This window comes from Leuresthes tenuis, unplaced genomic scaffold, assembly GCF_036924035.1.
Source record: "Leuresthes tenuis unplaced genomic scaffold, fLeuTen1.0.hap1 SCAF_1, whole genome shotgun sequence".
Classification (NCBI taxonomy): domain Eukaryota; kingdom Metazoa; phylum Chordata; class Actinopteri; order Atheriniformes; family Atherinopsidae; genus Leuresthes; species Leuresthes tenuis.
Window position 1 is genome coordinate 9,087,094 of NW_027325355.1, and position 21,666 is coordinate 9,108,759.

A 21,666-nucleotide genomic window follows, 5' to 3' on the forward strand; every position below is an offset into this window, starting at 1 on the left:
CAACGTATTCACACAGGAGAGAAACCTTACAGCTGTGGTCAGTGTGGGGCAGCTTTCACTACATCTTCCCATCTTAAGACACATCAACGTATTCACACAGGAGAGAAACCTTACGGCTGTGGTCAGTGTGGGGCAGCTTTCACTACATCTTCCCATCTTAAGACACATCAACGTATTCACACAGGAGAGAAACCTTACGGCTGTGGTCAGTGTGGAGCAGGTTTTGCTCGATTATCTAGTCTAAAGACACACCAACGTACTCACACTGCGGATAAATTATTGGTTTAAATCAACAATATATTTTACGGCAGATAAGAAAACCTGGGAGCAGCAACAGGAACTACCAATCAGAAGAATTTCCCTTCAGATTAAAAATCTTCTTTTTGGATTACCACCTTCTCTTGTCAGGACTTTTGTTCTGAATGTTCTGTGGGTAGCACATGTTTGAAGAATCATTGAAAGTGCTTTATAATTTGTTGGGGTAGTTGGGAACTATGGACAGATCTCTCACCGTTCAAGATAAATATGGCATCAGTTCTGAGTTGATAGACAGAACAATATCAGTGCCTTGAGATGACATTGTTTTAATTTGGCGCTATATGAATAAAACTGAATTGAATTGAAAATGCAATCTTTTTGAAAGTAGATACACGTTTTATTCTATTATACTGAACATATATGTTTATTTTAAAGTTAAAATTCACAAAGTAGCTGTGCACCAGCTGTGGGTATGTTTTTAAACATACAACATCTTTAGAAGCAAGATATCATTTCAGTTTGATGTAAAGTCTAGCTTTACACTTGTTTGTATTTCATTGTTCTGCATTTTATTAAAGGTTAGATGTCAACATTTCTCATGCGTTTTCTCATGTTCTTGCTACAGAGATATTTTTAAAAAATTGTGTTTGGTTCTAATCTTTGTGCTAATCTTTCCCAAAGACTTAGAAATTTTTAACGCAGTCTGAAAAAGGTTTGGAGTTGTTCCCTGTACTTTCCAGACAGCTGTTTGATTGTCATGACTAAAGCTGAAAGTTAAGGCTGTTCCAACACTAAAAGGGCACGAGGCTCAACTTCAAGCTGTGAAACTATGTCAAATGTCTGTTGTGTTGGTGTCAAGAAAATTCTCTCAAAATGAGGCTCAGAGTCGCTGGAGACAATTAATACCAAACATTTATTCTCACAGCAAGGAGTCTGCATGACATATCAAGAAGCTGACACAGATTTGTCTGAGTTAAAAAAAAAAAACAATGATGCTATCACTATTTAGTTTCCACTTTGTTTTTTCTGTACATTTCTGTATATAACAGTGCTGTGCCTGAGTGAGATGGAGATTTCAATTTCCCAGAGGCAACCTCCCATAATATAACTTCATGATTTTTTTTTAACATATCTCTCCTGTTTATGATAGAAAAGAAGGTGTAAATTCACAGTAGAGTCATATATACACATGCATTTTCTTGTATATCTTCTACGTCATTGTCATCGTTAAACAGTTTGTTATGTTGACCTCTGTTCTTGGCTCTCAGTCTCCATGTTGCTGATCCTGGATCTGCTGAGATGTCCCAGGTCATTGTTGGCTTTGATCCTCATACATTTATTTTTGTCCTGAGAAAGAAGAAGTTCCAAAAAGAGAAACAGGGCCTGCTTTTGAATTTGACACAGCCTATATCATCTCAACGTTCATTTGGGTCTGCCGTTTTTCATTTAGTTTCAGACTTGTTATTGGATTCAAATGTTGATCGAGTTTCTGTGACAGATAGGCTCCAGTCCCCCTGAAACCATGTAAAGCAAATGGAAGGATGGATAGTTTGTGAAACCATTATTAATTCATTCCACTTCAGTATTGAAATCTTTTTGTTCCATTCAATGTAAAGTTATTCTGAAGATAACAGGCAGGATTTGAACCAGCTGTTGCACCACTGGCAAGTTATGGTCTCTGTGAGGGGGTGAGCTGGTTCGTAGTGCAATTATTGATCAATATTATGTGTAATTGTACCTTATTTATTGATTGTTTAACAGAAAATGGGTATTTTGAGTCTCACACTATAACAAATAAGACAGCACTTCAATGAATTCTCTATAATGAATTAGTTTTCTAAAGAGTTTCTTAAAAAATCATGCAAATATTGACTGTCTGTCCTTCCAGAAACTTACATTCCACAGCTTTGAATAAGGTATTTGATATGATTCATTTTTAATCCACCTGGGAATATGACAGTATCATAATTATGATTGTATGAGCACACTGGTCGATCCTGTAACGCCTATTGTTCAATCTGTACATGCTCCCATCAGGCCAGCTAATACGCAGCTATAATATGTCCAACCACAACTATGCAGATGACACTCAGACCTACGTGTCACTGACGGCAGAAGAACACGGGCCTGTAGATACATTGTGTCACTGCATCGAACAGATCAGTGTGTGGATGCAAAACAATTTTCTCCAGACAAAACTGAAATCATTGTCTGTGGCCCACAGAAACAAAGAGACAGTGTTATCGGTCAACTTGAGACTCTTAACAGCCACATTAAATCAATAACATCAGCAGCTTTTTACCATCTAAAAAACATGGCCAGAATCAAAGGAATAGTGTCTAAACCAGACTTAGAAAGACTAATCCATGCATTTGTCTCCAGCAGGTTGGACTACTGTAACGGCCTGCTCACTGGGCTCTAAACAGGCTGTAAGACAGCTGCAGTACATCCAGAACGCTGCTGCTCGAGGCCTGACTAGAACCAGGAAATACAACCATATTAGTCCGGTGCTCAGGTCTCTGCTCTGGCTTCCTGTCGCTCAGAGAATAGACTTTAAAACAGCTCTGCTCGTGTACATCTCTGACATGTTAGAGCCATATGAACCAACTTGAACTCTGAGAACCTCAGGGAGGGGTTTCCTGCTGGTGCCCAGAGTCAGGACTAAACAAGGTGAGGCTGTGTTTCAGGTTTATGCTCCTAAAATCTGGAACAGTCTTCCAGAAGATGTGAGACAGGCCTCAACTCTGACTGTTTAAATCCAGGCTGAAAACAGTTCTATTTAGCTGTGTATATGACTCTCTTCACTTTTCATTCAATTGATTAATGATTATTTTTTGTTTTATGGAATTATTTTATTTGCCTACTTGTGATTTTATGTAGCTGTAAAGCACTTTAAATTGCCTTGTGTACAAATTGTGCTCTACAAATAAACTTGCCTTGCCACATGAAACACAATCGATGTCATTTATTCACTTGCTACTGTACTGTTTGCTACCAACAATCAATAAAGTATAATTAATTTGATTTAAAGCATATTTGTGAGAGTGATCTTTTTTTTTCAATGCCATTTATGCTTTTTACAGAACAATTGATATATTTAAGGATGGTTGAAGGCTGGTTAAAAGTAGTTAAATATTTCTGAAGCCGATTCTTATCTGTTTACATGTGCAAAATGATGTAATATTGTTTTACATGCGCTTAGTTGGAGAGCAAACTCCAACAAAACAACATGAGGGAGGTGTGGAGTGGTCTGAGAACCATCGGTGGCTATGAAAAAAAGAGTGGCCAGGGAATGGAAGGAGGCCACTGAGTTAAACTTGTTCTTTAACCCCTCTAACTCCTGATCCCTTACCATCTACCTCAACCTTATCTTACCTTATGTCTGCATCTGTGTTCCAAATCTTCAACAATCACAAAAACATTGAATGATATTACAGAACTCATGCTTCATGCTTATAGCAGCAGTTTTATTGAACAAAGTGCATGAAATTGGGAACTTTAAAATAAACTACAGTGTAATACAAAGTGTCATTAAACCTGGCTAAGAATGAAAATTCAAACGTTTTATTATACTAAGCTGCTGACATCAAAGCACTACAATTTAAAACTTGATTTAAATCTTTGTGTATAAAATTCAAAAACGATTTCAATCAATTGAAGTGAACCACAACACAGCAGTAAGTCAAATAGGATATTTTACACAGCAACATGAAAAAAATCACGTTTATAAAAATATAAAACTATTTACAATTACTATGTACATATCATTTCTATATGTACAATGAGTTATTACAGAATATTTACAGATTGTTAAGGCATATTTACATCTAAGTCCTCCAACTTGTCTACAGCAGAGGTGAAGTCTTCATAGCATAAACTCTGTTGTTCAGACCTTTTGATGAGGACATCATCTTTACGGGGCAGAATGTCTTTTTCTTGTATCTTCTGTGTCCCTGTGTTGGTTGGGCACAGAGTGTACAGACTGGAATATTTTGCACCCTTGACAATTTGGTTCCAACTTCTAATGGATGCCCCTGGTGTTTGCGCTTGTAGTGCGTAGCTCTCTCCCAGGCTAAATGACCGACAGTGCTGGGCAACGTGCCGGTGGTGTGTGTATCAGGCGGTGTGGACGCAGTTGGAGGAGCTGTTGCAGGCGTATCGGCCGGCTTAGGGATCACCTGACGGGCAGGCATTGTGGTCTGTGTGGAGGGGCCTGCAATCGCAGAGGGAGCTGCTGATACAGAAGGGCAGGGCAAAGGGCTGGTGATAGCACAGGTGATGGGAAGGACTGATGTAGAGGGACTAGCTATCACAGGGGTCACCAGAATGGCAGGTGATATGGGTCGTAAAGAGTGCCCTGCAGTCTTAAGGGCTGCTGTAGATGCAGACAGGGACGGTACAGGCCTGGTGATGGTCGAGGTGGCGGGGTTTTTCTTATTAGCTGTGGCACTTTTAGGTGCGGCCGGGAGACGGGCATCGTTATGTCCGACCTTCCCTTCAAAACCTTTGTCCCGGCAGTGCTTGGTGTGGGCACATATTTCATCAGCTGGTAGTCTGGTGGAGGGAGGACTGTAGGCTGATGAGGGGCAGGAGGAAGGTCTGTTGATGAGATGGAGGTGATCTTTGTGATGGTGGATGGTTGTCTTGTTGCCTTCATGTTGACAAGCCGCTCTTGGTGTTGGATGAAGTCCCGCACGGTCTTGACGTTTATTTTAGGTAGGGGAATGCCAGCTTTGCAGAGAACAGGGTCATCCACTAAAATCCGGTGCTGGACCCGCTCGTATGCCTCCAGGATGGTCGTCTTCTCCGGACTGGTGCGTGACCCATGAGGACAATGCAGCCACAAAGGTTTCACCAGTGTGTACATTAGCCTGTTGTGCTGAGAACTTATGTTTTGTTGTGCTGGTGCGTAGCGTTTGGCCATCTTTACTTTCTGTATCACAGCAGCATCAACAAGGTCGTCTCTTTTAGTGCGGCAGTACAGAGTGTTGCCCCAGTGCGTCCTGTACAGTTGATTGAACTGCTGAGGCTGCTTGTCGTGCTCCTCCACGGCATTCCAGGCTTCCAGGATATTGTTCCTCTGCTCGGTGGTGAGTGACAGCTTGTCCTCTGTCAGGCCAATGTCCAACAGAAGAGAGCAGAACTTTTCCAGCTGCTGAAAGCCAGGAAGAGGAGTTGGACTGCAGACATCCTCCTGTGCAAACAGTGACACACAAATGTGATGCCTGTTGCAGGTGTGATTTATCTAGTCTTATTTGTCTTATTTGCTTTTCTTCTGCTTCTGTCTCTTGTGGCAGAAAAAAAAACAAACAAGTTTTTTAGATTTTGTAACGTTATGTTGACTTTGCACACTACCACGTTCACTTGTTAAGCTTTTTCCTCAGTGATTATTTCCTTCTTCTACACAAGCTTTAAATACTTTGCTACTGTTTTCACTGTTGTTTTAATGTCTAATTTAACTCCTGGCAAAGTGGCAACATTTGAAAACTCGTCTAACACTGGCTCATACGTAGCAGTTGAACGACTTTAACTCCTGGAATAAAATGTACATCCACATCAACAAACAAACAGCTACTCACAAAGACTGGAAGGTGAGCACTAGCAATTTCATTGCTGGAGAGCCGGATGTGGGGCAGCTCAGCACTCAGCGCATTGTCACAGGTCTCCACGTCACTCTCGTAAGCCTCATCTGGCACATCTGGATCATGCTGCCCAGGCTGAAGCACCTCCTCCTCTGGATCCGGCCCATCGTTCACGATGTCTGCGAGAGAAAAAGGGCCCGATTCTCCTGTACTCTGACTAAACAGGTATTCCAACCCGAGCAGCTCATTAGAGGGGACATCAGCGGGAGCCTGGAAGTTTCCCTCCACAGTCTCTCCGAACAGCTGCAGACAGCGGGTGTTGAGGCGGTCGATAAGTGGTGCAGAGTAGATTCTGTGGTGCCGTCCTTTTCCCCCAAACACTGCATCAGAGCGGCGGTCAGAATTCCACCGTGCAATGCCACTTATCAGATAGAGCTGATAGGGCCGGGCTGCGCAGTGGGGACCTGAACATCCCAATAAAACACATGGGATTACTCACAGTGACACGTGTAACATTTTATAAATATCCACACTACACCTGTGTACCTGGGAGCATGTTGGGCAAAGTTTTGTGGAATCCTTCCAGGCTGTTGTTGCCACGCAGACATTTGTAGTAGGGCACATCCACTTTGTTGATGGTCGCTGTACGCGCCACCCTATACATGTAGATGTCTGGAGGATCCTGGATGCACTCCAGGTGTCGCCGCTGCGCCGCCCACATCTCATCAATGGCAGCTGCAAATACAAATGATGTACAGACACACAAACCGATTGTCATGTAGGCTTTTTTTATGCCACACAACTAGTATTAATGTTGTAACTTTGAGTGTCAGGTCTTTATACCAGGTGTCTTGAAGAGGCTGACTCCACTGTCATCCAGCCCCGCGGGACCTTTCAGTTCCTCAATGGCCAGGTTGATGAGCCTAAACGTTTCCTGCGCCCCTTGTGTGACCCGTCGCACGTCATGTTTCAGCTGCTCCCTGGAAATAAAAAGGCGGATGACGTCCTCATCTGTCACAGCCTTCAGAGCTGTCGGGTCCTTGGCTCTGACAGCCTTGATGAGGAGCTCCATGTCTGCTCGGTTGTACGCCAGCACCGCCCCAGCAAGTGCAGACTTGAACACTGCGTACTTGGAGTGAGACTCTGTGCGGACGGCTGCATCGAAACGGTGAATCCTGTGAAAGATGTGCAGACGCACAACCATTCCACTGTCCACCCAAGACTGGAACAAAGTCTCCACAGCTGTTGGGCCTGTGCACGGCAACAGCCACGGTCCACATTCAGGATGCTGGGGACAGGTTGGTTGGCCAGCCGAAACCTCTCCATTACTCCACGGCACATAGGTCCCAGCTTCTCTGTGGACTCCTCACAGGTCAGCACAAAAGTCACTATCTGGGAGTACTCATTTCCAATGCTAGTGAACCTGAGCCGTGACCCTCACCAGACAGCTTCTTCACTACCTAAAAAACATTTGGAGTTTGCATCCCAACTTAGTTGCTTGTTCTTCTATAATTTAACAGTGCATGACAATATGTTTATAATAGGAAATATGTTCTGTATGCCACAATCTATGATTGCGTTTTGATTTACATACTTTCTTGGTGGAATCCATCTTTAGCACAGTGCCAAAAGTGGAGAGGATCTGGCTCCTGTAGTCCTGCACGTTGTCGGCCTCTGCCAGCAGGAAGGCGTGGCACAGGAGCTGTGCAGACCAGAGATCTCTTGGAGGAGGCGGAGCCTGAAATGTGTGACCTACTGCAGAAACAATCCCTCCAGGTTTCACTAAGCTCATAAGGAGTGTGGTGTACAGGTCTTTGCACTGAAGGTGCTTCTCTGTGTGGTTTTCCTGTATCTGACGCCACACCTTGACCATAGTGTTCCCTTCGGTTCGGTCCCTCAGAAAACGCACAGCATTCTTGTCCGCACCACGCCTGTTAGTGGAGGAAAAATTGGTAACTTTAGGTTGGTTCGAATAACTTCTTTAAAGACTGACACGTGCACACACGATGCTGAGTGAACTCAGGCAGGGAACACAGCTTGATGTGCCTCGCTCAGTTGTGTTATAATAACGGGATCCCATGCAAGCCACCGACCTAATGTGCCACCTTCTCCACCCCTGGCTCTTTGTGCAAGGCCCACAGCACAGGACCTCCGTCAGCATCGCGTACCAGTTGGATACGTCACAAATGTGACAATATATAACAATATATAACAATATATAATCAAATCAAGATGAATTTCAAGGAACTTTTCCTTTTACATGTTTAGATACAATGTAATCATTATTCAACCATGATGCTTTTACTCTAACACAGCTGAATTGAGTTATACCCGGTGGTGGTAGCCAGACTTGTACAGGTACACATTACGACCCTTTCCAACACACTCATCGCCACGAGGACACTTCAGGGAACATCTCCAGACTCCTACAGGGCGCCATGTAAAGACACGGCGGCGGAAAAACAGGTGTGGTACAGGCAGAGCACCTCCGACGAAGCCTGGAGGTTCTGGAGGGGAAAACCACATGCGGTCTGACTTCATCACCCTTCGCCTCTTGAGCACACCAGTGATGTCCTTGTAGATTTGAACGGCAGTGAAGAGACCTCTCTCTGTGTCCTCCTTTAGCCATGAGATGTCAGCTGCTGGAATGCCATTTGGGTTTTCCCAAAGACGTACCCAGCCCTCTAACTCCACCTGTAACACGTACAACACGTACAAAGCAAAGTTGTTTTTATTATTTGTAACATGCAATGATACACATGGAGCACAGTTTAAAGAAGCGTCTCACACTTATGTTTGCATTCACTGTAAATGTTACTTACAGGTGAGTCACTTAGAGGTGGTTTCAGTGGATAATCCTGGCCTTGGGATGCGGACGGGGCTTCAGTTGGCTGTGCAGCAGATTCCGGCTGATTGGGCGGGATCCTGGATATGCGCTTATTGTGTGGCAGCTTGGGTGGTGCGGTGGACTCTGGCAGCTTGGGTGGTGTGGTGGACTCTGGCAGCTTGGGTGGTGCGGTGGACTCTGGCAGCTTGGATGGTGCGGTGGACTCTGGCAGCTTGGATGGTGCGGTGGACTCTGGCAGCTTGGGTGGTGCGGTGGACTCTGGCAGCTTGGGTGGGTGCGGTGGACTCTGGCAGCTTGGGTGGGTGCGGTGGACTCAGGCAGCTTGGGTGGTGCGGTGGACTCTGGCAGCTTGGGTGGGTGCGGTGGACTCTGGCAGCTTGGGTGGGTGCGGTGGACTCAGGCAGCTTGGATGGTGCGGTGGACTCTGGCAGCTTGGGTGGGTGCTGTGACAAACAGATTAGTAATTGAACCAAGAATGAAACAGATGTGTAAACATGCCACCAAATTTGGCATATTATATATATATATATCCTGAGCGTGCCTGAGGCGACTGTGGAAAGGAACGACTCCCATTTAACAGGAAGAAAGAAACCTCTTGCAGAACCAGACTCAGGAAGGGTGGCCAAAAAAACCCCCACTTTGCTTTAAACCTTTATATTGTCAAGCATTTGCATGACTAAGAGCATAGTTTGCCTGTGGAAGGGGTTCCATGGTGTAAAGGTCAGCACTCTGGACTTTGAATCCAGTGATCCGAGTTTAAATCTCGGTGGAACCTTCATGTGTGCGCTGTCATGTTTATGTTCTGGAAAGAAGATGAGTGGATGAGGTTCGTCACACTAGAGTGTGTGATTGACCAAATCCAAAGAGAGGGCTTAAATTGGTTAATGTTGAAAAAGTGAAACATTCAGCTGAGAGGGTCTGTGCTATTTGCCTTCTCACCTCTGTGTGTCACTAATTGAATCTATTTGGTTTCTTCTTGCATATTCATTTGCAATGCATATATTTTTCCATGCTCTCCATTTGGAATTTGGACACAGAAGCCAAAGGAGACAGAAACAGGAAAAACAATCTGTTATGAGGTGCGAATGGCGATCGCCCTCTTCATCACGGGCCCAGGTGTTTGCTGTCCGCCACTCCACCTCCCGGTGACCAGGTTCAGCGTCACCGGAATAACTCACAGACTTTTCCTTGCTGGTTTCTTGGTGGAGCTATTTATTGTGCCCCCTTTTCTCCCCACATGTGTGTTCAGTCCCAAAAATTACTACAGTCTGTACATATCTTTTTTTACCAATCAAGCCCACATCAGCTCCAGCTTTTACATCATTCCCAGCCATTTTTCGCTCCCTTCTCCACCAGTCTTTCTCCATTTAAAGGGCTCCCTCTCTTAATTGAACTCCTCCCCATAATCATCAACCTCCGGGTAACAGGTGCTCCTTATCACCTGCAGCCGACATAGATTCCCCCCGATACACAAAAATACTCATACACAACCACCAACATAACAGATTTTAGATAAGCACCCATCAGTGCCAGTGATGTCCCAGTCTCCATACTGATCCAACCCCAAACCCACAGACTAGTGGGTGTGCACCCCTAATAGCCTGCAGACTACAGATCAGGTCCTGGAAAATAAGGGACGGGGTCACTCCGTCACACAATCCCATGGTAACAATCAGCGACAAGGAGAACTACTCAAAAGCCTGCACAATTAACCCGGTGCCCACCCATGGGCCAACCAATCATCCAATCAAGGAGCTGCAATTTCTGAGCGCCAACTCCATGCGGTGCGCACAAGTTGGTACTGATTTAGGAAAAAGAGGATTGTACAATTTTACTCCTTGGTATGGATACTCTTTCAAAAAAGTCCAAAAAATAAAATATGTGGTTGACAAAACTGTGTGACTCAGTCCTTCAACACAAAAGGCAGGCAAAGGAGAATCAGCTGTCCTCTCTATCTAATCATGGGAGGATGGCCTGACTACGATCAGGGACCTGAGCAGCAAAGAATAGATAGACATGATAAATAGTTATATATATGTACACACTAGTCTCCAATACTACTATGATAAAAAGAGATCCAATGTACAGGTCTAAGTTGTACAGGAATGTGTTGTAGAAATTTGTTCTATATTTTTGTTGTAAATCCACAACAGGTTTCATCATCTGCTAATCCTGGAGGAGACACTAGTTGTAAAGGAATTTATCAATACATAAAGATGCTTATATTATAAGACTGAAACATCCTTGAACAGCAGATCACTGTAAAGACATACATATAATATTGTGATTATGTCAGTGGAAATGTAAAGTCAACAATATTGTTGACTTTACATTTCTTTTAACATCTTGTAAAAATATAACAATGTAAACATAAAAACAGCAACCTCAAAACAAGACATAGCATGTTACCTGGATGGAAAACCATGCGTCTCTACAGCCTGAAGGAAGAAATCTTGGGCTGTTGATGCCTTGTTGTTATTGGTAGCGTGTAGGTACATGATCTTTGTGAGCATTTGGAAAACATAAACCCCACAGAAACACATTAAACATTAACTACAATAATATAAGAATAATAAATGAATGAAATATTGTTCCATGTGTGATGTTAGACTTAAAGCTATACTTACCTTTCTGGCATGTAGCACAGCACTTAGTAAAAATTTAAACATGAACAACTCCCCCTCCCTCCAAAGTCTCACCCTCTTCCCCCTGCCTGACCTGTGACGCTCCCCTCCTCCCTGACGTGTGAGGTGAGAAAGTGATGGTGCGTTCCATCTCCCCCGGATGTCGGAGCGGAGAATGTTGTCAAGTTATCAGCGGTCCAGTTACCACGTCCATCAAGGCTATTCTTGTGCTTGCCGTGTCTGAATATAAACAACTTGTGATCTACCAGGCTAATGTTAGCACGGCCTGCGTTGTAGTTCGCGTGTAGTTTCAACACCTGGTGGCTTGCTTTTCCATTTTAGTGCGCCATAAGCTTATTAGGAGCATTTTAAGATTACAAAAGAAAAGTATAGCTTTAAATAAATTAAGTTGAATATTATATCCCACACTATAATCTCCATGGGGACACTGACCTTTGTTGAAGAAACATCTATTCCAAACACTACCACACCATATCTGTGAAATAAAAATGTATCAATTGTTTAATGCAGCTACATCGTGGTCCATTACACCAGATTCCAGAAATCTGCAGAATGTATGCCATAGACCATTTTTTAAATCAATATATAAATATATAATGTCCATGTGATGTCCTTTGCTGTCAGCTTACCTGATCAACTTGTGGTTGGTATCTTTATGTACGAGTGACAGAGGAGCTGCGACATTGTAGGTCCTTCTCACAACACATCCGAGGTTTGTCATTCTCTGTAGTATTCCTAGACTATCAACCCGGTGCATCGAATCCCACACTCTGTCCACTGAACTCTGTGGCCTAAAGCCCTAAGACGACCTTTTACCATTCTGTGACCTGTAGGAAAAGAAGTGAAAACCACTTTTATTTAAGATATATTGATTGATAATCATGTGAACAAACAATTTAGGCATTTCACTTTTTCTCAGGTATACATGCTATGATGACCGTTGTTATGATAATGTCCAGGACTCTCCACTAAGGCACAGACTAGAAAATTGAAAAAATAATATTGATAGCCTTTAGGCTATAAAAATAGCAGTCATTAAAGTAGCCGGCCCTCAGCTAGACTTAGTTGTGGAGGCTATATGGCCGGCAGCCGGTGCCTGTGGAAAGCCCTGTCATTTCAAATGTTACTATTATGGCACAAATCTTTTTATAATGCTATGGACAAGTGCATGATATAATTCAAAGAAAAACTTTCTGTAAAAAGCACCAACCAAAATTCTGGGAGTCTTGCTTGATGGCAGAGACCAAGCTGTCAAGTTCATCATCTGTCATTTTACTGTAGCCTTCCCTTTTTGAGAGGCCCCACTGTCGCATTCTGCGTTTCAGTGTTCTCACTGACACACCAGCAGTGTGGAAATACAGGGGGCAGAGAGGTCAATTTCAATCAAATGCTGGACGTGGTCTTTGGAAAAAAACATATGCCGGCTTGTTCACAGATACGAGACTTGTGTTCTTTTCACTGATTTTTACTGTGGTCTTCATCGTCGGCTTTCACCACAAGTACACCGTAGAACTGATAAAACACAAATGATGTACAAATATTACATTACACATGCCTCAACTAAAAGAAAATATATTATTTACAAACATAAACTTATATACCACTTCGGCCTGCAAGTGGACAAACCGGTAAACTTAAAACCGCTTATGGTCTTCGTTGATTGCTTTCTTAATTGGATCCATATCAATGATACCAGTTTACCGGACCGCTTTTTACAACCGGAAGTGACATCACCGTCACCTTAAACTAAACTTATCAAGTTTTAACTTTTAACTTTTACCTAACACCAAATGTTATTAACTATATCCTTTAAACATTGCTAAACAATAAATATAAACATCAAAACACTTAAAACAAACGTGTCATACGGACTTCCTCTATGGCCATAAAATCATAGCTGCATCTAGTGGCGAAACATAAATATAACTGCCGTTACATTGCCTATTTGACAGTTTAAAGTGGCTGCACGTGCACTTTTTCTATCTGGCCTCAGTACATTTCTGAAATGTATTCATTTGTGTTTGGAAAACATTGGAAACTTTATTTCTGAGCCCACATCAGTGGGTTCTGGTTGTTAACACATAGATGAGGAGACAGTTCAGTGTGTGAGGATAAAAGCAGAGGAGAACCTGGGATATCTGAGCAGATCTGGGATCAGCACCTTGGATATCAGCAGGGATTCTTAGGAAGGAAGGAAATGGGATGAATCTGCAGACTGCAGGAAGATCTGTTAACAGTCTGCAGACTAATGTGAGACAATAATATTTGTGTGTGTTTGGTATCCAGAAGAATTCAGACAGATGAAGTCACTGTGAGCTGAGCAGTGCTGGAAGATGATATGACAGAGTGACCTAAATGAGTTTTATGTGTGCGCTCATTTCCAGTCTTTGACAAAGATTGAAAAGTGAATTTATTTGAGTGATTTCCTTCCTGATGTGAAGTATGTCATGAAGCTGTCCGTGTTGAGTGAGCAGCAGCGCCTCCTGCAGGTGTAAAAAGCTTACAGCACCTGGTATTCCCAGGCGGTCTCCCATCCAAGTACTAACCAGGCCCGACCCTGCTTAGCTTCCGAGATCGGACGAGATCGGGCGTGTTCAGGGTGGTGTGGCTGTAAGCAACAATATCTGTGAACAATGTGCATTATATAGGTACTGGAATCATACGGTTACTCTATGTAACCAGATAATTGCAGAGAAAGGCTGACTTGTAGTGGGCATATCTTCATCCTTGATGTGATTACTACCTGTAGTTGAAACTGAGACTCTCAGATCACTTCGTGTCTGCCAACAAAGCAGCAGCAGCTGAAGATGACCAACTTCCTCGTGTGTCACAGGGTGATCAGACGTTGCAACAAAAGACATGCATGTGGTAGAGAGAAGAGATAAAGCTTACAGCACCTGGTATTCCCAAGCGGTCTCCCATCCAAGTACTAACCAGGCCCAACCCTGCTTGGCTTCCGAGATCAGACGAGGTCGGGCATGTTCAGGGTTGTGTGGCCGTAAGCAACAATGTATGTGACAAATGTGCATTATATAGGTACTGGAATCATACAGTTCCTCTATGTAACCAGATTATTGCCAAGAAAGGCTAACTTGTAGTGGGCACATCTTCATCCCTGAAGTGATTATTACCTGCAGTTGAAACTGAGACTCTCAGATCACTTCGTGTCTGCCAACAAAGCAGCAGCTGAAGATGACCAACTTCCTCATGTGTCACAGGATGATCAGACGTTGCAACAAAAGACATGCAGGTGGTAGAGAGAAGAGAAAAAGCTTACAGCACCTGGTATTCCCAAGTAGTCTCCCATCCAAGTACTAACCAGGCCCAACCCTGCTTGGCTTCTGAGATCAGACGAGGTTGGGCATGTTCAGGGTGGTTTGGCCGTAAGCGACAATGTCTGTGACAAATGTGAATTATATAGGTACTGGAATCATACAGTTCCTCTATGTAACCAGATAATTGCCAAGAAAGGCTGATATGTAGTGGGCATATCTTCATCCTTGATGTGATTACTACCTGTAGTTGAAACTGAGACTCTCAGATCACTTCGTGTCTGCCAACAAAGCAGAAGCAGCTGAAGATGACCAACTTCCTCATGTGTCACAGGGTGATCAGACGTTGCAACAAAAGACATGCATGTGGTAGAGAGAAGAGAAAAAGCTTACAGCACCTGGTATTCCCAAGTAGTCTCCCATCCAAGTACTAACCAGGCCCAACCTTGCTTGGCTTCCGAGATCAGGCAAATTCAGGGTGGTGTGGCTGTAAGCAACAATGTCTGTCACAAATGTGCATTATATAGGTACTGGAATCATAAGGTTACTCTATGTAACCAGATAATTGCAGAGAAAGGCTGATATGTAGTGGGCACATCTTCATCCCTGATGTGATTATTACCTGCAGTTGAAACTGAGACTCTCAGATCACTTCGTGTCTGCCTACAAAGCAACAGCAGCTGAAGATGACCAACTTCCTCATGTGTCACAGGGTGATCAGACGTTGCAACAAAAGACATGCAGGTGGTAGAGAGAAGAGAAAAAGCTTACAGCACCTGGTATTCCCAAGTAGTCTCCCATCCAAGTACTAACCAGGCCCAACCCTGCTTGGCTTCCAAGATCAGACGAGGTCGGGCATAATCAGGGTGGTGTGGCAGTAAGCAACGATATCTGTGAACAATGTGCATTATATAGGTACTGGAATCATACGGTTACTCTATGTAACCAGATAATTGCAGAGAAAGAATGATATGTAGTGGGCATATCTTCATCCTTGATGTGATTACTACCTGTAGTTGAAACTGAGACTCTCAGATCACTTCGTGTCTGCCAACAAAGCAGCAGCAGCTGAAGATGACCAACTTCCTCATGTGTCACAGGGTCATCAGACGTTGCAACAAAAGACATGCATGTGGTAGAGAGAAGAGAAAAAGCTTACAGCACCTGGTATTCCCAAGTAGTCTCCCATCCAAGTACTAACCAGGCTCAACCCTGCTTGGCTTCCGAGATCAGACGAGGTCGGGTATGTTCAGGGTGGTGTGGCCGTAAGCAACAAAGTCTGTGACAAATGTGAATTATATAGGTACTGGAATCATACGGTTACTCTATGTAACCAGATAATTGCAGAGAAAGGCTGACTTGTAGTGGGCATATCTTCATCCTTGATGTGATTACTACCTGTAGTTGAAACTGAGACTCTCAGATCACTTCGTGTCTGCCAACAAAGCAGCAGCAGCTGAAGATGACCAACTTCCTCGTGTGTCACAGGGTGATCAGACGTTGCAACAAAAGACATGCATGTGGTAGAGAGAAGAGATAAAGCTTACAGCACCTGGTATTCCCAAGCGGTCTCCCATCCAAGTACTAACCAGGCCCAACCTTGCTTGGCTTCCGAGATCAGACGAGGTCGGGCATATTCAGGGTGGTGTGGCCGTAAGCAGCAATGTCTGTCAAAAATGTGCATTATATAGGTACTGGAATCATACAGTTCCTCTATGTAACCAGATAATTGCCGAGAAAGGCTGATATGTAGTGGGCACATCTTCATCCCTGATGTGATTATTACCTGCAGTTGAAACTGAGACTCTCAGATCACTTCGTGTCTGCCAACAAAGCAGCAGCAGCTGAAGATGACCAACTTCCTCGTGTGTCACAGGGTGATCAGACGTTGCAACAAAAGACATGCATGTGGTAGAGAGAAGAGATAAAGCTTACAGCACCTGGTATTCCCAAGCGGTCTCCCACCCAAGTACTAACCAGACCCAACCCTGCTTGGCTTCCGAGATCAGACGAGGTCGGGCATGTTCAGGGTGGTGTGGCCGTAAGCAACAATGTCTGTGACAAATGTGCATTATATAGGTACTGGAATCATACAGTTCCTCTATGTAACCAGATTATTGCCAAGAAAGGCTAACTTGTAGTGGGCACATCTTCATCCCTGAAGTGATTATTACCTGCAGTTGAAACTGAGACTCTCAGATCACTTCGTGTCTGCCAACAAAGCAGCAGCTGAAGATGACCAACTTCCTCATGTGTCACAGGGTGATCAGACGTTGCAACAAAAGACATGCATGTGCTAGAGAGAAGAGAAAAAGCTTACAGCACCTGGTATTCCCAAGCGGTCTCCCATCCAAGTACTAACCAGGACCAATCCTGCTTGGCTTCCGAGATCAGACGAGGTCGGGCAAATTCAGGGTGGTGTGGCTGTAAGCAACAATGTCTGTCACAAATGTGCATTATATAGGTACTGGAATCATACGGTTACTCTATGTAACCAGATAATTGCCGAGAAAGGCTGATATGTAGTGGGCACATCTTCATCCCTGATGTGATTATTATCTGCAGTTGAAACTGAGACTCTCAGATCACTTTGTGTCTGCCAACAAAGCAGCAGCAGCTGAAGATGACCAACTTCCTCATGTGTCACAGGGTGATCAGACGTTGCAACAAAAGACATGCATGTGCTAGAGAGAAGAGAAAAAGCTTACAGCACCTGGTATTCCCAAGCTGTCTCCCATCCAAGTACTAACCAGGCCAAACCCTGCTTAGCTTCTGAGATCAGACGAGGTCGGGCATGTTCAGGGTGGTGTGGCCGTAAGCAACAATGTCTGTGACAAATGTGCATTATATAGGTACTGGAATCATACAGTTCCTCTATGTAACCAGATTATTGCCAAGAAAGGCTAACTTGTAGTGGGCACATCTTCATCCCTGAAGTGATTATTACCTGCAGTTGAAACTGAGACTCTCAGATCACTTCGTGTCTGCCAACAAAGCAGCAGCTGAAGATGACGAACTTCCTCATGTGTCACAGGGTGATCAGACGTTGCAACAAAAGACATGCAGGTGGTAGAGAGAAGAGAAAAAGCTTACAGCACCTGGTATTCCCAAGTAGTCTCCCATCCAAGTACTAACCAGGCCCAACCCTGCTTGGCTTCTGAGATCAGACGAGGTTGGGCATGTTCAGGGTGGTTTGGCCGTAAGCGACAATGTCTGTGACAAATGTGAATTATATAGGTACTGGAATCATACAGTTCCTCTATGTAACCAGATAATTGCCAAGAAAGGCTGATATGTAGTGGGCATATCTTCATCCTTGATGTGATTACTACCTGTAGTTGAAACTGAGACTCTCAGATCACTTCGTGTCTGCCAACAAAGCAGCAGCAGCTGAAGATGACCAACTTCCTCATGTGTCACAGGGTGATCAGACGTTGCAACAAAAGACATGCATGTGGTAGAGAGAAGAGAAAAAGCTTACAGCACCTGGTATTCCCAAGTAGTCTCCCATCCAAGTACTAACCAGGCCCAACCTTGCTTGGCTTCCGAGATCAGGCAAATTCAGGGTGGTGTGGCTGTAAGCAACAATGTCTGTCACAAATGTGCATTATATAGGTACTGGAATCATACGGTTACTCTATGTAACCAGATAATTGCAGAGAAAGGCTGATATGTAGTGGGCATATCTTCATCCTTGATGTGATTACTACCTGTAGTTGAAACTGAGACTCTCAGATCACTTCGTGTCTGCCAACAAAGCAGCAGCAGCTGAAGATGACCAACTTCCTCATGTGTCACAGGGTGATCAGACGTTGCAACAAAAGACATGCATGTGGTAGAGAGAAGAGAAAAAGCTTACAGCACCTGGTATTCCCAAGCAGCCTCCCATCCAAGTACTAACCAGGCCCAACCCTGCTTGGCTTCCAAGATCAGACAAGGTCGGGCATAATCAGGGTGGTGTGGCTGTAAGCAACGATATCTGTGAACAATGTGCATTATATAGGTACTGGAATCATACGGTTACTCTATGTAACCAGATAATTGCCCAGAAAGGCTGATATGTAGTGGGCACATCTTCATCCCTGATGTGATTATTACCTGCAGATGAAACTGAGACTCTCAGATCACTTCGTGTCTGCCAACAAAGCAGCAGCAGCTGAAGATGACCAACTTCCTCGTGTGTCACAGGGTGATCAGACGTTGCAACAAAAGACATGCATGTGGTAGAGAGAAGAGATAAAGCTTACAGCACCTGGTATTCCCAAGCGGTCTCCCACCCAAGTACTAACCAGACCCAACCCTGCTTGGCTTCCGAGATCAGACGAGGTCGGGCATGTTCAGGGTGGTGTGGCCGTAAGCAACAATGTCTGTGACAAATGTGCATTATATAGGTACTGGAATCATACAGTTCCTCTATGTAACCAGATTATTGCCAAGAAAGGCTAACTTGTAGTGGGCACATCTTCATCCCTGAAGTGATTATTACCTGCAGTTGAAACTGAGACTCTCAGATCACTTCGTGTCTGCCAACAAAGCAGCAGCTGAAGATGACCAACTTCCTCATGTGTCACAGGGTGATCAGACGTTGCAACAAAAGACATGCATGTGCTAGAGAGAAGAGAAAAAGCTTACAGCACCTGGTATTCCCAAGCGGTCTCCCATCCAAGTACTAACCAGGACCAATCCTGCTTGGCTTCCGAGATCAGACGAGGTCGGGCAAATTCAGGGTGGTGTGGCTGTAAGCAACAATGTCTGTCACAAATGTGCATTATATAGGTACTGGAATCATACGGTTACTCTATGTAACCAGATAATTGCCGAGAAAGGCTGATATGTAGTGGGCACATCTTCATCCCTGATGTGATTATTACCTGCAGTTGAAACTGAGACTCTCAGATCACTTCGTGTCTGCCAACAAAGCAGCAGCAGCTGAAGATGACCAACTTCCTCATGTGTCACAGGGTGATCAGACGTTGCAACAAAAGACATGCATGTGCTAGAGAGAAGAAAAAAAGCTTACAGCACCTGGTATTCCCAAGCTGTCTCCCATCCAAGTACTAACCAGGCCAAACCCTGCTTAGCTTCTGAGATCAGACGAGGTCGGGCATGTTCAGGGTGGTGTGGCCGTAAGCAACAATGTCTGTGACAAATGTGCATTATATAGGTACTGGAATCATACAGTTCCTCTATGTAACCAGATTATTGCCAAGAAAGGCTAACTTGTAGTGGGCACATCTTCATCCCTGAAGTGATTATTACCTGCAGTTGAAACTGAGACTCTCAGATCACTTCGTGTCTGCCAACAAAGCAGCAGCTGAAGATGACCAACTTCCTCATGTGTCACAGGGTGATCAGACGTTGCAACAAAAGACATGCAGGTGGTAGAGAGAAGAGAAGAAGCTTACAGCACCTGGTATTCCCAAGTAGTCTCCCATCCAAGTACTAACCAGGCCCAACCCTGCTTGGCTTCTGAGATCAGACGAGGTTGGGCATGTTCAGGGTGGTTTGGCCGTAAGCGACAATGTCTGTGACAAATGTGAATTATATAGGTACTGGAATCATACAGTTCCTCTATGTAACCAGATATTTGCCAAGAAAGGCTGATATGTAGTGGGCATATCTTCATCCTTGATGTGATTACTACCTGTAGTTGAAACTGAGACTCTCAGATCACTTCGTGTCTGCCAACAAAGCAGCAGCAGCTGAAGATGACCAACTTCCTCATGTGTCACAGGGTGATCAGACGTTGCAACAAAAGACATGCATGTGGTAGAGAGAAGAGAAAAAGCTTACAGCACCTGGTATTCCCAAGTAGTCTCCCATCCAAGTACTAACCAGGCCCAACCTTGCTTGGCTTCCGAGATCAGGCAAATTCAGGGTGGTGTGGCTGTAAGCAACAATGTCTGTCACAAATGTGCATTATATAGGTACTGGAATCATACGGTTACTCTATGTAACCAGATAATTGCAGAGAAAGATTGATATGTAGTGGGCACATCTTCATCCCTGATGTGATTATTACCTGCAGTTGAAACTGAGACTCTCAGATCACTTCGTGTCTGCCTACAAAGCAACAGCAGCTGAAGATGACCAACTTCCTCATGTGTCACAGGGTGATCAGACGTTGCAACAAAAGACATGCATGTGGTAGAGAGAAGAGAAAAAGCTTACAGCACCTGGTATTCCCAAGCAGCCTCCCATCCAAGTACTAACCAGGCCCAACCCTGCTTGGCTTCCAAGATCAGACGAGGTCGGGCATAATCAGGGTGGTGTGGCTGTAAGCAACGATATCTGTGAACAATGTGCATTATATAGGTACTGGAATCATACGGTTACTCTATGTAACCAGATAATTGCAGAGAAAGGCTGACTTGTAGTGGGCATATCTTCATCCTTGATGTGATTACTACCTGTAGTTGAAACTGAGACTCTCAGATCACTTCGTGTCTGCCAACAAAGCAGCAGCAGCTGAAGATGACCAACTTCCTCGTGTGTCACAGGGTGATCAGACGTTGCAACAAAAGACATGCATGTGGTAGAGAGAAGAGATAAAGCTTACAGCACCTGGTATTCCCAAGCGGTCTCCCATCCAAGTACTAACCAGGCCCAACCTTGCTTGGCTTCCGAGATCAGACGAGGTCGGGCATATTCAGGGTGGTGCGGCCGTAAGCAACAATGTCTGTCAAAAATGTGCATTATATAGGTATTGGAATCATACAGTTCCTCTATGTAACCAGATAATTGCCGAGAAAGGCTGATATGTAGTGGGCACATCTTCATCCCTGATGTGATTATTACCTGCAGTTGAAACTGAGACTCTCAGATCACTTCGTGTCTGCCAACAAAGCAGCAGCAGCTGAAGATGACCAACTTCCTCGTGTGTCACAGGGTGATCAGACGTTGCAACAAAAGACATGCATGTGGTAGAGAGAAGAGATAAAGCTTACAGCACCTGGTATTCCCAAGCGGTCTCCCATCCAAGTACTAACCAGGACCAATCCTGCTTGGCTTCCGAGATCAGACGAGGTCGGGCAAATTCAGGGTGGTGTGGCTGTAAGAAA

At 44.2% G+C, this 21,666-nt stretch overlaps 2 protein-coding genes, 8 non-coding genes and 14 pseudogenes across 10 annotated transcripts in view; 2 read left to right on the plus strand and 22 right to left on the minus strand.

Annotated features, from left to right (window-relative positions):
• The window catches only part of LOC140291438 (uncharacterized), an 873,052-nt gene that overhangs the window by 522,136 nt on the left and 329,250 nt on the right, over nucleotides 1-21,666 (minus strand). The window lies entirely within an intron of this gene.
• Nucleotides 1-21,666, plus strand: part of LOC140295152 (NLR family CARD domain-containing protein 3-like) — a 229,674-nt gene that overhangs the window by 46,277 nt on the left and 161,731 nt on the right. The gene's annotated exons all lie outside the window — the stretch shown is intronic.
• trnaq-uug (transfer RNA glutamine (anticodon UUG)) lies at nucleotides 9,392-9,463 on the plus strand. The gene has a single exon. It is a non-coding gene; the product is annotated as a tRNA-Gln (tRNA).
• On the minus strand, nucleotides 13,831-13,949 carry LOC140320986 (5S ribosomal RNA). The gene has a single exon (XR_011918756.1). It is a non-coding gene; the product is annotated as a 5S ribosomal RNA (ribosomal RNA).
• On the minus strand, nucleotides 14,219-14,337 carry LOC140297420 (5S ribosomal RNA). Its single transcript, XR_011913156.1, has one exon. It is a non-coding gene; the product is annotated as a 5S ribosomal RNA (ribosomal RNA).
• Nucleotides 14,604-14,722, minus strand: LOC140305102 (5S ribosomal RNA; annotated as a pseudogene).
• On the minus strand, nucleotides 14,992-15,100 carry LOC140293952 (5S ribosomal RNA; annotated as a pseudogene).
• On the minus strand, nucleotides 15,370-15,488 carry LOC140300213 (5S ribosomal RNA; annotated as a pseudogene).
• On the minus strand, nucleotides 15,758-15,876 carry LOC140297470 (5S ribosomal RNA). Its single transcript, XR_011913203.1, has one exon. It is a non-coding gene; the product is annotated as a 5S ribosomal RNA (ribosomal RNA).
• LOC140278640 (5S ribosomal RNA) lies at nucleotides 16,146-16,264 on the minus strand. Its single transcript, XR_011909210.1, has one exon. It is a non-coding gene; the product is annotated as a 5S ribosomal RNA (ribosomal RNA).
• Nucleotides 16,534-16,652, minus strand: LOC140289756 (5S ribosomal RNA). The gene has a single exon (XR_011912286.1). It is a non-coding gene; the product is annotated as a 5S ribosomal RNA (ribosomal RNA).
• LOC140299771 (5S ribosomal RNA) lies at nucleotides 16,919-17,037 on the minus strand (annotated as a pseudogene).
• Nucleotides 17,307-17,425, minus strand: LOC140315816 (5S ribosomal RNA; annotated as a pseudogene).
• On the minus strand, nucleotides 17,692-17,810 carry LOC140305109 (5S ribosomal RNA; annotated as a pseudogene).
• LOC140293954 (5S ribosomal RNA) lies at nucleotides 18,080-18,188 on the minus strand (annotated as a pseudogene).
• On the minus strand, nucleotides 18,458-18,576 carry LOC140317851 (5S ribosomal RNA; annotated as a pseudogene).
• On the minus strand, nucleotides 18,846-18,964 carry LOC140289768 (5S ribosomal RNA). The gene has a single exon (XR_011912287.1). It is a non-coding gene; the product is annotated as a 5S ribosomal RNA (ribosomal RNA).
• Nucleotides 19,231-19,349, minus strand: LOC140299772 (5S ribosomal RNA; annotated as a pseudogene).
• LOC140315824 (5S ribosomal RNA) lies at nucleotides 19,619-19,737 on the minus strand (annotated as a pseudogene).
• LOC140305116 (5S ribosomal RNA) lies at nucleotides 20,004-20,122 on the minus strand (annotated as a pseudogene).
• On the minus strand, nucleotides 20,392-20,500 carry LOC140293955 (5S ribosomal RNA; annotated as a pseudogene).
• LOC140300210 (5S ribosomal RNA) lies at nucleotides 20,770-20,888 on the minus strand (annotated as a pseudogene).
• On the minus strand, nucleotides 21,158-21,276 carry LOC140297763 (5S ribosomal RNA). The gene has a single exon (XR_011913469.1). It is a non-coding gene; the product is annotated as a 5S ribosomal RNA (ribosomal RNA).
• On the minus strand, nucleotides 21,546-21,664 carry LOC140304455 (5S ribosomal RNA; annotated as a pseudogene).